The sequence below is a fragment of the Phocoena sinus genome, chromosome 15 (assembly GCF_008692025.1).
Source record: "Phocoena sinus isolate mPhoSin1 chromosome 15, mPhoSin1.pri, whole genome shotgun sequence".
In the NCBI taxonomy this organism is placed as follows: domain Eukaryota; kingdom Metazoa; phylum Chordata; class Mammalia; order Artiodactyla; family Phocoenidae; genus Phocoena; species Phocoena sinus.
Window position 1 is genome coordinate 28,279,721 of NC_045777.1, and position 13,809 is coordinate 28,293,529.

The following is a 13,809-nucleotide window of genomic DNA, read 5'->3' on the forward strand; positions in this document are numbered from 1 at the left end:
CTCAGTCTGTCTTCCCACCTGAACTGCAGTTCCTTGGGGTCAAGGGGTGTCCTATTCACCCCACTGGGCCCACATTCTCTGGACCAGGTCCAGATCCTCTGGGCATCTCCCCTGAGTGACCCACAGGGGCTGAGGTCATCTTCATCCATCACTGTTCCTCGTCCTTCCTCTGTACCTGCTGCCTTGACCCTTGTATCAACCTTAACACTCCCCAACGACCTCCCCCATCCCTCCTAATCTGCCGTCAAATCCCATCTCTCCCACATCCCATCCCTAATCCCCATGCTGTCTGCAGATCTCCACCATCTCCCTGCCCTTCTGCTGGTACCACAACATCTCCAATGAGTCCTAGCTCCTCTATTGTTGTTCTCTAGCCGACAGGTCCTTTCTGCATGAGCCTGGAATGTCACGCCCTGCTGAAAACCCCCAGTGGCTCCACACTCTCAGAATCGAGCCCACATTCCCTTTACGATTCCTCCAAAGATTGGAACTGGTGGCTCAAAGGCCAGACGCAAACATTGTAAAGCAATTATACTCCAATAAAGATGTTTTAAAAAAAAATCTGTTGCCAAGTGCTGTATACATTCAAACTAGCCCCCTAAATGCATAACTCAAGACGCTGCTTTTTTTTTAATTAATTAATTTTATTTTTGGCTGTGTTGGGTCTTCATTGCTGCACGCGGGCTTTCTCTAGTTGCAGCGAGTGGGGCCTACTTTTCATTGTGGTGCGCAGGCTTCTCATTGCGGTGGCTTCTCTTGTTACAGAGCACGGGCTCTAGGCACGCGGGCTCCGTAGTTGTGGCTCAGGGGCTCTAGAGCGCAGGCTCAGTAGTTGTGGTGCATGGGCTTAGTTGCTCCAAGGCCTGTGGGATCTTCCTGGACCAGGGCTCGAACCCACGTCCCCTGCATTGGCAGGCAGATTCCCAACCACTGCTCCACCAGAGAAGTCCAAGACGCTGCTTTTAATAATCTAACTTCACATTGCTCCTGAAAAACACGACATTCTGGCAACCCTGGACCGCTGCTGAGTGGCTACAGCTGAGTCGCAGCTGACTCCCGGGAGTCCCAGACCCCACCAGCCTCTGCTGTCTCTTACATCAAGACCGCTTTACTCACTGGCACTGAGACCCTATAGACATTTGCTTGCACCGCCCCCCCCCCGCCTAATTCTCCTGCTTTCTTTCTTTTTTTTTTTTAAGGAAGATGTTGGGGGTAGGAGTTTAATTAATTAATTTATTTTTGCGGTGTTGGGTCTTCGTTTCTGTGCGAGGGCTTTCTCTAGCTGTGGGAAGCGGGGGTCACTCTTCATCGCGGTGCGCAGGCCTCTCACTATCATAGCCTCTCTTCTTGTGGAGCACAGGCTCCAGACGCGCAGGCTCAGTAGTTGTGGCTCACGGGCCCAGTTGCTCCGCGGCATGTGGGATCCTCCTAGACCTGGGCTCGAACCTGTGTTCCCTGCATTAGCAGGCAGATTGTCAACCACTGCGCCACCCGGGAAGCCCTCTCCTGCTTGCTTGCTTGCCTGCCTGCCTGCCTGCCTGCCTGCCTGCCTGCCTGCCTGCCTGCCTGCCTGCCTGCCTGCCTGCTTGCCACACATCCTTCTCCCAACCCCCACCCTCAGCTTCAGCCATAATGAGCTGCTTTCAGATCCTCGAATTAATCGAATTTTCTCATGTCCCCAGGCCTTTGCATGTATTATTATTCCCTCTATTTGGAATACGTTTCTACCCCCTCCACTCCCTACCTAGCTAACTCCCAATTATTTTCAAGTCCCAGACCAGAGGGCTCTTCGTTTAGGAAGCTTGCCTTGATTGGTGCTCCCCCCGCCCCCAAACCCCCCTCCTCACCCAACTCATGTTCTTACTCTGTTGATCATTCTCTCCTCCTGTAGTTGCCTCTTTGTCTACCTATTGGGAGTTCCAGAAGGGCAGGAACTGGACCTTCTAATTTGCTATGGAACTCCTAGCCCCTAGCACGGACACCAATGCAATAATATTTCCAGAAGCAATGCATTCTGCCCGGGCTTCCACTTTTCTCCTTGTAAAGTAAAGCTCTGATGTCCTATGGACATGCACCTTCCTAGGATGGAAACAAGGATGAGAGGTCCCAAACAGGTTTTGTTCGCCTCTCACAGGCTTGTTTTTTTTTTGTTTTCATTTGAATTAGTGCCAACATTTTAAAAACTGGAAATATAAAATTCTTCACTTCTAACTTGTACAGAAAAGAAAAATCACACTATTTGGCAATGCAAGAGCAGGAATCATGCACGGCAACAGTCAGCCAGGCCCAAGTCGCAGCCTGCCATAACATGGGGCTGCACGCACCTCCTTGCTTCCGGAAGTGCCCATCCAGCTGACTTACGCTGCCTGCTTGGCTCCTGCAGGCAGGCAGCCGCAGATCTTTGCCTTAGCCTTTGGGGCAGGAATGATCATCTCAAGAGGACAGGGATTGTCCTAGGGGGAGAGAGAGACTGGCCCTGACCTCCTTTAAATCAGCTGAGGGAAGAGACCACTTTGTCTGTGGTCTTCTCCACTGTGCACACACTCTAGGAGGAGGTACCATCTGCCAAAAACATGCCCTGCTACCAGGATCACACGTGAACGACAGGTGTGAAAATAAGAGGCACCCCTGCCCTGCTTTTTCAAACACTGAAGCAGCAGAGCCGGTTATATTTTCTGGGAGAGCAGAATCAGAGATCTACTTCTTGGAAATCACTCCCAGGCTAAGACCACACAACCCTTCCTCTGTGTCTGGGACCCTTTCACCATTGCCACCTACTCTGGGTCTCAACTAAGGTTTGGGCTCTGGGTGGAATCAAGAGGCAGGTTTAGCGGTTCATGATATAGTGGGGAATGGCTCCCTGCCAGCAAATATGCGTGTCTCATTCAGTCATCCATCTACTCATTCACGACACTGGAGTGTCCACTGCGTGCTAGCAACACTGGATCTGTTTCAGTCATGCTGATCCCTCTGCTTGGCACACCACCCTTCTCTGCATGGTGCTCTTTCAAGGCTCAGCTCAAATGTTTCTTCTCTGGTTGGCTTTTTCAGACCATGGGACCCCCTGCTAGCTGGCCGGGTCTTCACGTGTTCCCAAACTGACTTGTACCGCCCCTACTGTCAAGTTATTTATCATATTGTATGATTACTATCTGGGTATTTCCTCATACTGGGCCCCAACTCGGAAGGGTGGGGACTGTGTCCTGTTCACCACCCTATGCCTCCCCACCAAAACAGCACCCAGCACATGGATGTCGGCAAAAATTGCTATTCGACTGAATAAATCAGTGGTTTTCCAAGGAACAGATTGGAAATTTGTGGGGGCAGTTTTGGGTGTCACACGACTGAGGGGACACTACTAGCATTTAGGAAGCAGGGAGTAGAGACCCGGACCTCCTGTAATGCACAGAACAGCTCACCCCAACAAAGCTGTCCTGCACAACTTTCCAATACCCTGCCAAACCTTCATGGAGGCAAAAAGCCTGTTTATAACCGTTTTATATGCAAATACAATGAAACTTTCCCTGGTTTTAATATACAATATATTATCCAGAAATGTATACACCAGCTTAACCGAGGAAGTTATTCTTTGTTTTGTTCACTATTGTGGAAAATCACTGTCTATCCTTCTGAGCACAGGTGAGTCACCAGAACGCACCCATGTGTGTCTGCGTTTGTAGCTGTCACAGTGATGGCACACCTGTATACAAATACATTTAACCTTCGACTCAAGATACCACATAGAGGGACTTCTCTGGTGGTCCAGTGGTAAAGAATCCGCCTTCCAACGCAGGGGAAGAAGGTTCCATCCCTGGTCGGTGAACTAATACCCCACACAGCCAAACAAACAAAAGATGCCGAATGTAAACTGGCAAAATTTAGTTGAATACTATTAAATCCAAACTTTCTCATTTTAAGTTAGGTACAGACGTGACCGGGTGTCATCCAGTCTGAGCTTTTACATAGTGAAGGGCATATTCGTTTATTATAAATTACTTTCATTGCTCTCATTTCTCCTTTATAGTACAGAGAGGGCATCACGTTTATTTTTTTTTTAACCCAGGCGGCAGCGGGGGCGGACACTGAACCACCACTCAAGACGAACCCGCCCCCTCCCTCAGCCTCAATTTCCCGCTTTTTGAATGCAGCCAGGTACAAAACTCCGAGCACTCGGGCACCGGAGAAAGCCCCAACGGTTCCTAGGGCCTGTTCTTCACCCCAGGCCTCAGTTTCCCAATCTGTCCAACGATCTTGGATCAAAGCTCTTCAAACGACTCCCCACCCTGACGCTCCGGTAGCTCCAAACTCCGCCTGAGGCGACCTCCACTGGTTGCTATGGGTTACAGCGCCTGCGCAGAAACCCCGCCGAGCCACTAGAAGGCGCTGGGGCCGCTAGGGCGCATGCGTGTCACCCACACAGGGCTGCGCGTGGCTACGGACGCTTCCCAGGGTATCCTGCGATTGTGGGGTGGCAAATGGCGGTCTCCTTGCCCCGCGGGTTGCTGGCCGGCTAAACTCACCCGGCTTCTTGTTTTTTCCAGGCGCTCGTGGCTGGCGCGCGCGCATACACACACACACACACAGAACAGGTAAAGCAGCAGAGTAAGAGATGGGAAGTCTCGGTTAGGGTCTGCGTCCGCTCTTTACGCGCCTGGAGTCTACGCGGATCAAATCGCGCTTTAAAGAGGCGAGTGTCCCTTCGCCTCCCCACGCCCCCGACCCTGGTCCATTAACGGCTTCCCGAAGGGGCGAGGGTGCGGTTGAGCCGCCCCCGGCTGGCTGATAAGATTCCGTTCTAAGGCAGCTGTGGGAGGGAGGAGGGCAAAGTTGACACGCCTGCGCTCCGGGCTGCCTGTTGCTCATAATGAAGAGGAAGCTCCCTCGCTCCCTAGGATTTCGGAAGCTCCTCGGATCCCCGAGTATGCCCTACCGTTGTGACTTCACCGTCCTTCCCACCATCCCAGGTTTCTTGCCCGGCCCTGACTTCCAGTCCTAGTGCTGAGCTGCACGTGCCCCGCCCCACTCCACGAAGATTTACCCTGGGATCCCACCCAAGAATGACTGAGTGCCTGCCCCCCAGGGTAGAGGTCTTGGGCTCGGCCAGGCAGATCACTTTTCACAGCAACAATGGACCCACTGCACATTTTTAGAGATTGAGGCAGTTGGGTTTGCGGGGTGCAGGATAAAAGTCTAGGGCAACGGGGAAGGCCTGGAGGAAGGTAGGAGACGCCTAGTGGACCGTGAAGGATGGAGTTCAGCAGGGTGAGAGTGCAGTATGTTACTCCAGGGATAGGGAGGCCCAGGCTCAAGAGTCCAGCTGCCTTCCAGATCTTTACTACCTCCTGCAGTTTATTCACATTGAATTCATTTTCCCCCAGCTTTGCTGCCCCTCTACAGTGACACCACCAAATGCACCTCACGGTCTGAGCCAGAAATCTGGGAGTTATCCTTAGCTCCTGCTCTCCAGCCATACCCAGCTCTTGCCCTCAGGAGAAAATATGGGACTTCAACTTGATATTCCAGTCTCTATGATGTGACTCCTGGTACCTTCTCCACTGACTCCTGGTGACCTCCTCACTCTTGCACACTCACCCTGCATTTCATTAATTCCAAACTCACCCTGCTAGTTCATGCCTCTGTGCTTTTACAGTAGGTGCTGTTCCCTTTGTCTTGAATGCCATTCACACCTCCCCCCAGCCACCACCACCTTGTTCATCTGGTGAACCCCTCTTCTTTTCCCCCCAAATCCCCAAAACCAAACACAGCGTTAGGCAAGCCTCCCTTCTCTAGACCACAGAATCTCATATTTGCCTATTCATCATTCATTCCACTACTGTTTATTAAGCACCCACTGTGAGCAAGGTCTTCTGCATTTCCTGGGTTGGATTTCCACTGAGCTGTATTTGTTTGCCTGTCGCCCTCTTTGGTCAGGAATGTCGCTCATTTCTGAAGCCCCAGTGCTGTGCCCACTGCCTGCTACACAGCAGGCATCCAGTTACTGTTCCTTAAAGAAGTAGAAAAGCAGACCCAAGGGGAAGAGAAAGCCTCAAAAAGTCCTTTGAAGAAAAACCCTGGCCTAGAAGGAGAGTAAAACCAGTGCCCTGATGAGGTAGGTTGAAAGGCTGGCTCCTGCGGTCTGACAACGGAAGAGTTTGCTCATTTCGGTGCTGATGACTTCCCGAAATTAACTGGCTCCTCTGAAAAGAAAGGAACCCATCTAACCTATCTCACCCAGAGAAATTTTCCTCTCCCGCTGCATTTTCCAGGATTTCCATCCCTGAGCTGCTGTATTCTGAGCAATAACAACTCCCACAACAAAGCAGCAATCAGGTCCTCAGAGACCAGCAGGGCTGAAAAGGGGTCGCCAGCCCCCATCTTTGGACTTCGGAATGAGAACACTCCTTTGGAACACTTTGTTCCAAAGAGCTGAAACTATGGGACGCCCACTTGTTCCCGTGGACAACTCATCCATCCTTCAGAAGACAGTGTGCGGGAGGGAAGCGTGGGTTAGAGTGTCAGAGGAACAGAACAGCTCCTGGAAGGCCAAATTAGCCCAGGGACGTGGTGAGTTGGAAAGGAAGAGGCTGTTGCTAAGCCCCCAGCATGTACTCCCCTCCTTCTCTTAGGCTGTACTACCTGCTGGAGAAAAGCTGTGGACTTCTTCAAGGAGTGCGGACACTCCTGAACCCAGGCGCAGGAGAGGCAGAGCGAAGCCAAGGACCTTGGAGGCAGGCAGGATGGGTTCAGACTGCTGCATCTGACTTGGGAGAGCAAGCATGGACAAGTCCCTTCGGCATGTCATTCATTCCTTTGTAACATGGGTAACAATACTTGCATCACAGAGTTATTGTGGAGATTAATTAAAAGATTCTTAAATAAAAGAGATACGTACAGAAAGCACTAGTGCATAAAGGGCATGCAGTAATCGTTAGCTATTGTTCATTCAGTACATTTACTGGGCACCTAAGTCCCAGTACTGTTCTAAGTACCAGTAATAAGGCAGGGAACAAAAGAAAAATCTGTCCTTGAGTGTCACTTTCTAGCTGGATTAAATAAGTGCTTATGCCACGTTAGGTGGTGGGAAGTGATGGGAAGAAAGATAAAGCAGAGTGGAGGGTAGAGCCTGGAGGTGCGGAAGAGCCTCACTGCCAGGGGGTGGGTGGGTGGGGGGTGACAGGTGGCTTTTGAGTAAAAGCCTAAGTGGGGAGGGAGAAGCATTGAGGCTGAGGGCAAGCCACTGCCCTCTGTTTAGGGAACATCTGACCAGTGAGACTGAAGTCACTTGTTCATAGGGGAAGTAGTAGGAGAGGAGACTGGAGAGGTAGCGAGAGGGACTAGATCCTGTAGGGCCTGTGGGTCATGCTGACGGCTTGGCATTTACTCTGATGAGAAGGGAGCCCCTGGAGAATTCTGAGCAGCAGAGTGACATGGTCTGACTTTCATTTGAAGGATAGATTAGGGGGCATGGGTGGACAGGGAGCCCAGGCGAGAAGTGATGGTGGTGCAGTTGTTAGTAGTTGGGGCCACCGTACGTACAGCAGCCAGTGCAGTGCTGGCCCAGCACACAGCAGCCCCATCTTAAGCACCATTTTCTGAGGCTTGCTGTGTGGAGGGCATGTTCCAGCCCCTTATATCCATTGCCTCATTCAGTTCCCCTGATTGCATGGGAGTTCCCGCAGGAGGAAACCAGTGTTCAGATCAGGCCACTGGCCCCGTTCCCCCAGCAGGTTCTCCTTGCCGTGGTAGGGAGCTTGTTAATGGAAACAGCTTCAGGCAGAGAAGTAAGTGACAGAAACTGAGGCCCCCACTCAGTTCCCTGTGGGAGTTGCTCTTTGGTTTTCCAGGGGCCCATTTCAAGGAGCAAAGTGTGGGTCCCATCTCCGTGAGAACGGACCCAGGCAGTGAGGAGGAGCCTGGAGCCCTAGTGATGTCTGGATAAACATCACCCAGCCCTTGAACCTGGCCCGGGGCTGGGCTCAGAAGAGGAAACCCCAGTTCACATTTCACTGCCAGAGAAAAGCACCTTGAGAGAAAAAGGCCTGGAAGTCCCAGAGGGTCGGGACAGGCAGGGAAGAAGACAGGTGAGAGCAGGTCTCCCTTATCCCTGTGCCCACCTCTAGGGGCCCCTTGCCCTGCTCTTACCTGCAGGCCAGGTGCTGCTGCTCGTCCTTCTCTAGCCACTGCTGATGGAGTCTGGTCCCCTCCCTGGAAGGTGGCGGCCCTTGTCCCAGCTGGGTTCCTACTCCCTGGTCAGCTGACTCACTCTGGACTGGGATGGGCCCAGGTAAGGACCTGTGGCTGACTCAGCCTGCTCCTAGGTCACCAGGCTCAGAGGAGGGCTTTGGCTGTGGTCTGGATGTGGAGGTGGGGTCAGGGGCTCACAGCTCCTGTTGAGAGGGTGATGAACCGAGACTTCTTGGCCTTGAGGAAATCGGATTTGGATTGGACAACCAGTCCTGCTGAACTCACTGAGGGCAGTTTGATGGGTCTTAAAAAATGGCCATACCTGGGCTTCCCTGGTGGCGCAGTGGTTGAGAGTCCGCCTGCCGATGCAGGGGACGCGGGTTCGTGCCCCGGTCCGGGAAGATCCCACATGCCGCGGACCGGCTGGGCCCGTGAGCCATGGCCACTGAGCCTGCGCGTCCGGAGCCTGTGCTCCGCAACGGGAGAGGCCACAACAGTGAGAGGCCTAAGTACCGCAAAAAAAAAAAAAAAAAAAAAGAGGCTGTACCTTGTGACCCAGCATTTCCTCTTGTAGGAATTTGTTACAAGAAAATAAACAAGTAGGCAGTGAGGTCTCAGGGCCCACCGTGTTTCTTTTTTTTTTTTTTTTTTTTTTTTTTGCGGTACGTGGGCCTCTCACTGTTGTGGCCTCTCCCATTTCGGAGCACAGGCTCTGGATGCACAGGCTCAGTGGCCATGGCTCACGGGCCCAGCCGCTCCGCGGCATGTGGGATCTTCCCGGACTGGGGCACGAACCTGTGTCCCCTGCATCGGCAGGCGGATTCTCAACCACTGCGCCACCAGGGAAGCCCCCCCACCGTGTTTCTTATAATAGAGAAATCTAGAAATCCCCAAATGCCCATCACTAGGGTCAGTTAAATAAGGCAGCATCTGTGGAAGATCACAAAGCTGGCAACGTCCTTAAGGAAGAAGCCGTGAGGAAGTGTTCCGGCAAGACATTGAAAAATCAATATCGTGATAACCATCTTGTGTTTTGTCTTCATTTTTTGAAAAGTGAATATGCACTGAAAACAGTCTGGGAGGGCGCATCCTAAAACGCTGGAAATCCGGATGGGGGGATTGTGGGTGGGGTTTGGTTTGTACTTTTGTGTCTGTTTCAAGGTGGTGGGGTTTTGTTTTGTTTGCTTTTGAAGTTAGTTTTTGCTTTGAATGTTTACGATTTTTGTAAGGGGGGGGGATCAAATTAAGGTTAATTGTTTTAAAAAGGAATTTAGATGGGTTGTCTCCAGGAAGGAGAACTAGGGGGCTGTGTGCTGAGGTGGGAGGGGATTTTTGAATAGCACACTTTTTGGTGCCTTTTAAATTTTGAAAAAATTTAACTTTTGACTATCCCTCCAAATAATCATATAAAATTAAACAGAAAAGGGGGAGGAATTTAGCTGAGGTCCTGGTGGGTTTGGATGTATAGAGGTGCCTGTCACACCTGGTGCCTGGGGAGGGCCGCACCCCCCGTGCTGGGTGGTCCTGGGAGGAATGTTGCAGGGAAGCCGCCCAGGGTGGGGTGAGCGTCGGGGCTGCTCGGCAGGCCAGGCGGGCCCACATCACAGTCCCCATGACGATCCTGGGTGGAGGGGCACTAGCCTTGGGCGTCAGATGCTGACCGGGGCCCAGCTGGTGTTCAGCCCATGCAGGACACACTGCCAGCCTCAGGGGCTTACAGCCAAGAGGCCCACACTGGAGACAACAGCAAGAAACAGGAACCATGGCAAGAAAGGCAGTGGCCAATAATGGAGCCCTCATGGCCTGCAGAGTACGAGATCCTGCCCCAGGTGCTTCACAGTCATTATCTCAGTGGCTCCTGCCATCCCTGTGAAGCAGGTGAGAGGCAAAGTCCCTCTCTCAAGTAACACAGCTGCAGAGTGCCTCCAAGCTTCTGTTTTCTCTTCTGTGAGACAAATGCACTTGAAGCTGAGGTGTGGACACACCCAAGGGCTGAACCATATGGTCCTGAAGCATGTGGTAAACCATGAGTGATGAACCCACCTTAGGTCAGGTCTTTAAGACCAAAGAAAAGTAGAAAATAGAGACCTTAAGTGAACCAAGTGAACCTCAGTTCACTCAGCCAAGGTCTAAAAGGGGCCTTTTCCAGAAGGGTATGGAACTTGCCCGCGGTCACACAGCACATTGGCACAGATCTGGGACTAGAACCCACATCCCCTCACCTCCACCTACGTGCAGGGGCACTCACTCCATGCCCTGGTGTTACAGCCACCTCCACCTCTGACTTCTCTCCTGTTCCAGCCAACAATAAGTACTTTTTAATTTTAATTAAAAAAAATTTTTTTTACATCTTTATTGGAGTATAATTGCTTTACAATGGTGTGTTAGCTTCTGCTTTATAACAAAGTGAATCAGTTCCCATATCTCTTCCCTCTTGCATCTCCCTCCCTCCCACCCTCCCTATCCCACCCCTCCAGGCGGTCACGATCTCCCTGTGCTATGCGGCTGCTTCCCACTAGCTATCTACCTTACGTTTGGTAGTGTATATATGTCCATGCCTCTCTCTCGCTTTGTCACAGCTTACCCTTCCCCCTCCCCATATCCTCAAGTCCATTCTGTAGTAGGTCTGTGTCTTTATTCCTGTCTTACCCCTAGGTTCTTCATGACATTTTTTTTTCTTAAATTCCATATATATGTGTTAGCATACGGTATTTGTCTTTCTCTTTCTGACTTACTTCACTCTGTAGGATAGACTCTAGGTCCATCCACCTCACTACAAATAGCTCAATTTCGTTTCTGTTTATGGCTGAGTAATATTCCATTGTATATATGTGCCACATCTTCTTTATCCATTCATCCGATGATGGACACTTAGGTTGTTTCCATCTCTGGGCTATTGTAAATAGAGTTGCAATGAACATTTTGGTACTTTTTGTTGGCATCCCTTGCCCAAAGTCCTCAGTGGCTCCCTACTGGAGGGGGAAGCAGGGAGCGTGAGGATCAGAACTGAATTCCCGGGCCTGACATTGACACTCACGGTCCAGCCCCATCGTTACCATTTCAGCCTTGTTCCCCCAGTGCTTCTACCCCAGCCAAGCCACAATCCTCTCCACTCCCACCTCACACTTCCATACCTTTGCCTGTGCTGCTGCTTCTCCCAGAATGCCTTCCCCCTGCCCCCATTCCACCTAGCCAAACCCACTGAGCTCGTCTTCCAGGAAGTCTCCCTGTCACCCCCATCCACGCGGCCTGTCCCGCCTCTGAGCTCTGGATCAGACTGTGCTGTCCCGTTCTGTTCTTTCATAGTAATCATCTTGTATTGTTCATCTGTCTTAGGCTACAAATTAGACCCTAAGTTCCTTGAGGGTACGGCCTAGTTATTAGATCTACAGTGGCTATTTTCAAAATGAAAACTGGAACCTGTGCTCTGACCAGGGTATGTTTCTGCTTTGTTATACATTTGTATGAACAATCTTCAAAGTCTAAACCATGGGTATCCAATATGGACCATATGCTTGGAAACTCTCTAACAGCACCCTTCACAGATCTGAGTAATCAGCCACTTTACCCCTTCCTGCTGAGCCCAGAGGTGGCTCAGAATTCTCTCACAGTAATGTTGCAGGTAGCTAGTGCCACCTGGATTTGGCCTGTGAGATGAAACCTCTGTGCCATCTGGAATGGGCACTCCCTGAGGGCATGGACTTGTCTGTGGGGTTCTTATCCATAGGGCCTAGCATCATGCCTGGCACATAGTAGGCTCTCAGTAAGTATCTATGGAGTGAATGAATGCCCCTCCTAGAAAAGTCAATCTCAGTTATAAATGTAATGGCTAACTCATTTAAAATATGGGCTGGGCTGGGGCATCAGATCTGTGTCCCAGATCTGTGACATTGCACAAGTTACCAAACCTCTGTGAACTTCGGTTTCCACATCTATAAATGGAGTGTTGGTACCTGCTTTACAGGCTTGTCCTGAGGATTAAATGAATCATGCACAGTGCCTAGGACATGGCTGGCGCTCAATAAATGTAAGTTCCCAACTTCCTCTTGGAATGAGTCCAGCTACAAGTTACAGAAACAAAAGTCATCGGTTCAAGTGAAAATGGGGGTGCTTTTTGGGGAAGAAGGGGGAATGGCTGCTGGGCAGAGAGAAGTACCAGCTGTGCACTTCTACCCTCTGCATGGAATCGGGATGGCGTAGAAAACCCAGGTTACATCACCACAGCTGCATCAGTACCACTGAATGATAACAGGAAGTGCTCTGTCTGCATGCTGGGCACTCTGCTGGGCATGGGGTAGAACCTGGTCTCACATTGTTCCCAGCAGCCCCAGATTCAGAGAGTGGAGCACCTTGCCCAAGGTCACACAGCCTGAGCGTGTGAACAGGCCTTGGCTGTGAACTGAATGGAGCCACTGGGGCTCCGGGAGCCTTTCCCATCCCCACGCAGCTGAGTCATGGATTTCCCAGGTGGTGGCCAAGGGCCCTGGTGAGTCAGAGGCCCGGTGGGGGGCTGACCCCCTCACACTTCACCCCACTTAGTCCTGCCCAGGACCCCAGCCCCTTGCTTGGAAGCACAGGCACCTGCCAGAGACCACAACCTATAATGCCCTTACAGTACCCCAAAGTGATATCCTAAAGGGGCCACGGCATATTGTATAGCTGTGGAATCCCAGCCTGCCTGGGCTTAAATCCCTACGCTTAGGCCACGTGACCTTGGGCAGGTCACTTTACCTCTCTGGGCCTCAGTTTCCTCACCTGTGAGATGGGGAGAATGATTTCACTTTGTATTTATTAGCACAGACAAAGTACTGCGGGGCTCACGGGAAGAGCCAGCTAAATTTGAACCATTGTAATATGCACATTATTGGATTTTTGCATCATCTAAGTGAGAAAAATGTATCCACTACTGTTCTAAATGTGATCAAAGATCAAACAAACAGAAATTACTTGTATCCTTTCTGGAACATAAATCCAGGTTGGATCCTCCCTGAGATGGTCACTGTAGAAGCTTCCAGCAAGAGGGAAGCTAAGGTCCTCAGAGGCCCCACTGCTGTGGTGGCCCAGCTATCTGTGCCTTCCCCTCCTCTGTTCTTGGACTTGGATCCTGTATTTCTCCAAGTGCACTGACCCCAGCCACCTGCAACAAAGACCTCTGGGCAGGGAACACTTGCTAAAAATACAGATCCCAGGGGCACAGCCAGGCTTGCTGCATCCGGCCCTGCATTTGACTTACCTTTCCAGGTGATTGAGCTGTGAACTATAACGTGAGAATGGATGTCCTGCTCCTTCCTGACCCAGTTTCTTCTCAGATCCAATGCCTACAGTGAGCTAAGCATGAGGCAAGGGGCTTTCCATCCCTTGCCTCCTTTAAACCCCTAAAACATACAAAAAATGACCACTGGGGAGTTGTGACAGATAAAGAAACTGAGGCTCAGAGAGGTATGCTGTGGGCCCATGATCACATGTGGTAAGCCGTGGAACTGGGATTTGAACCCAGAATCTGTCTTCTTTCCCCTTGCAAATGCTGCTCTCCCATAAATGTGGCTGTGCCCGAGGACCCTCATTAGTCTGGGCCGGGGTCTAACTTTGTAATTTGCCGGTGAAAGCTGGCTGCTACAGCCAAGC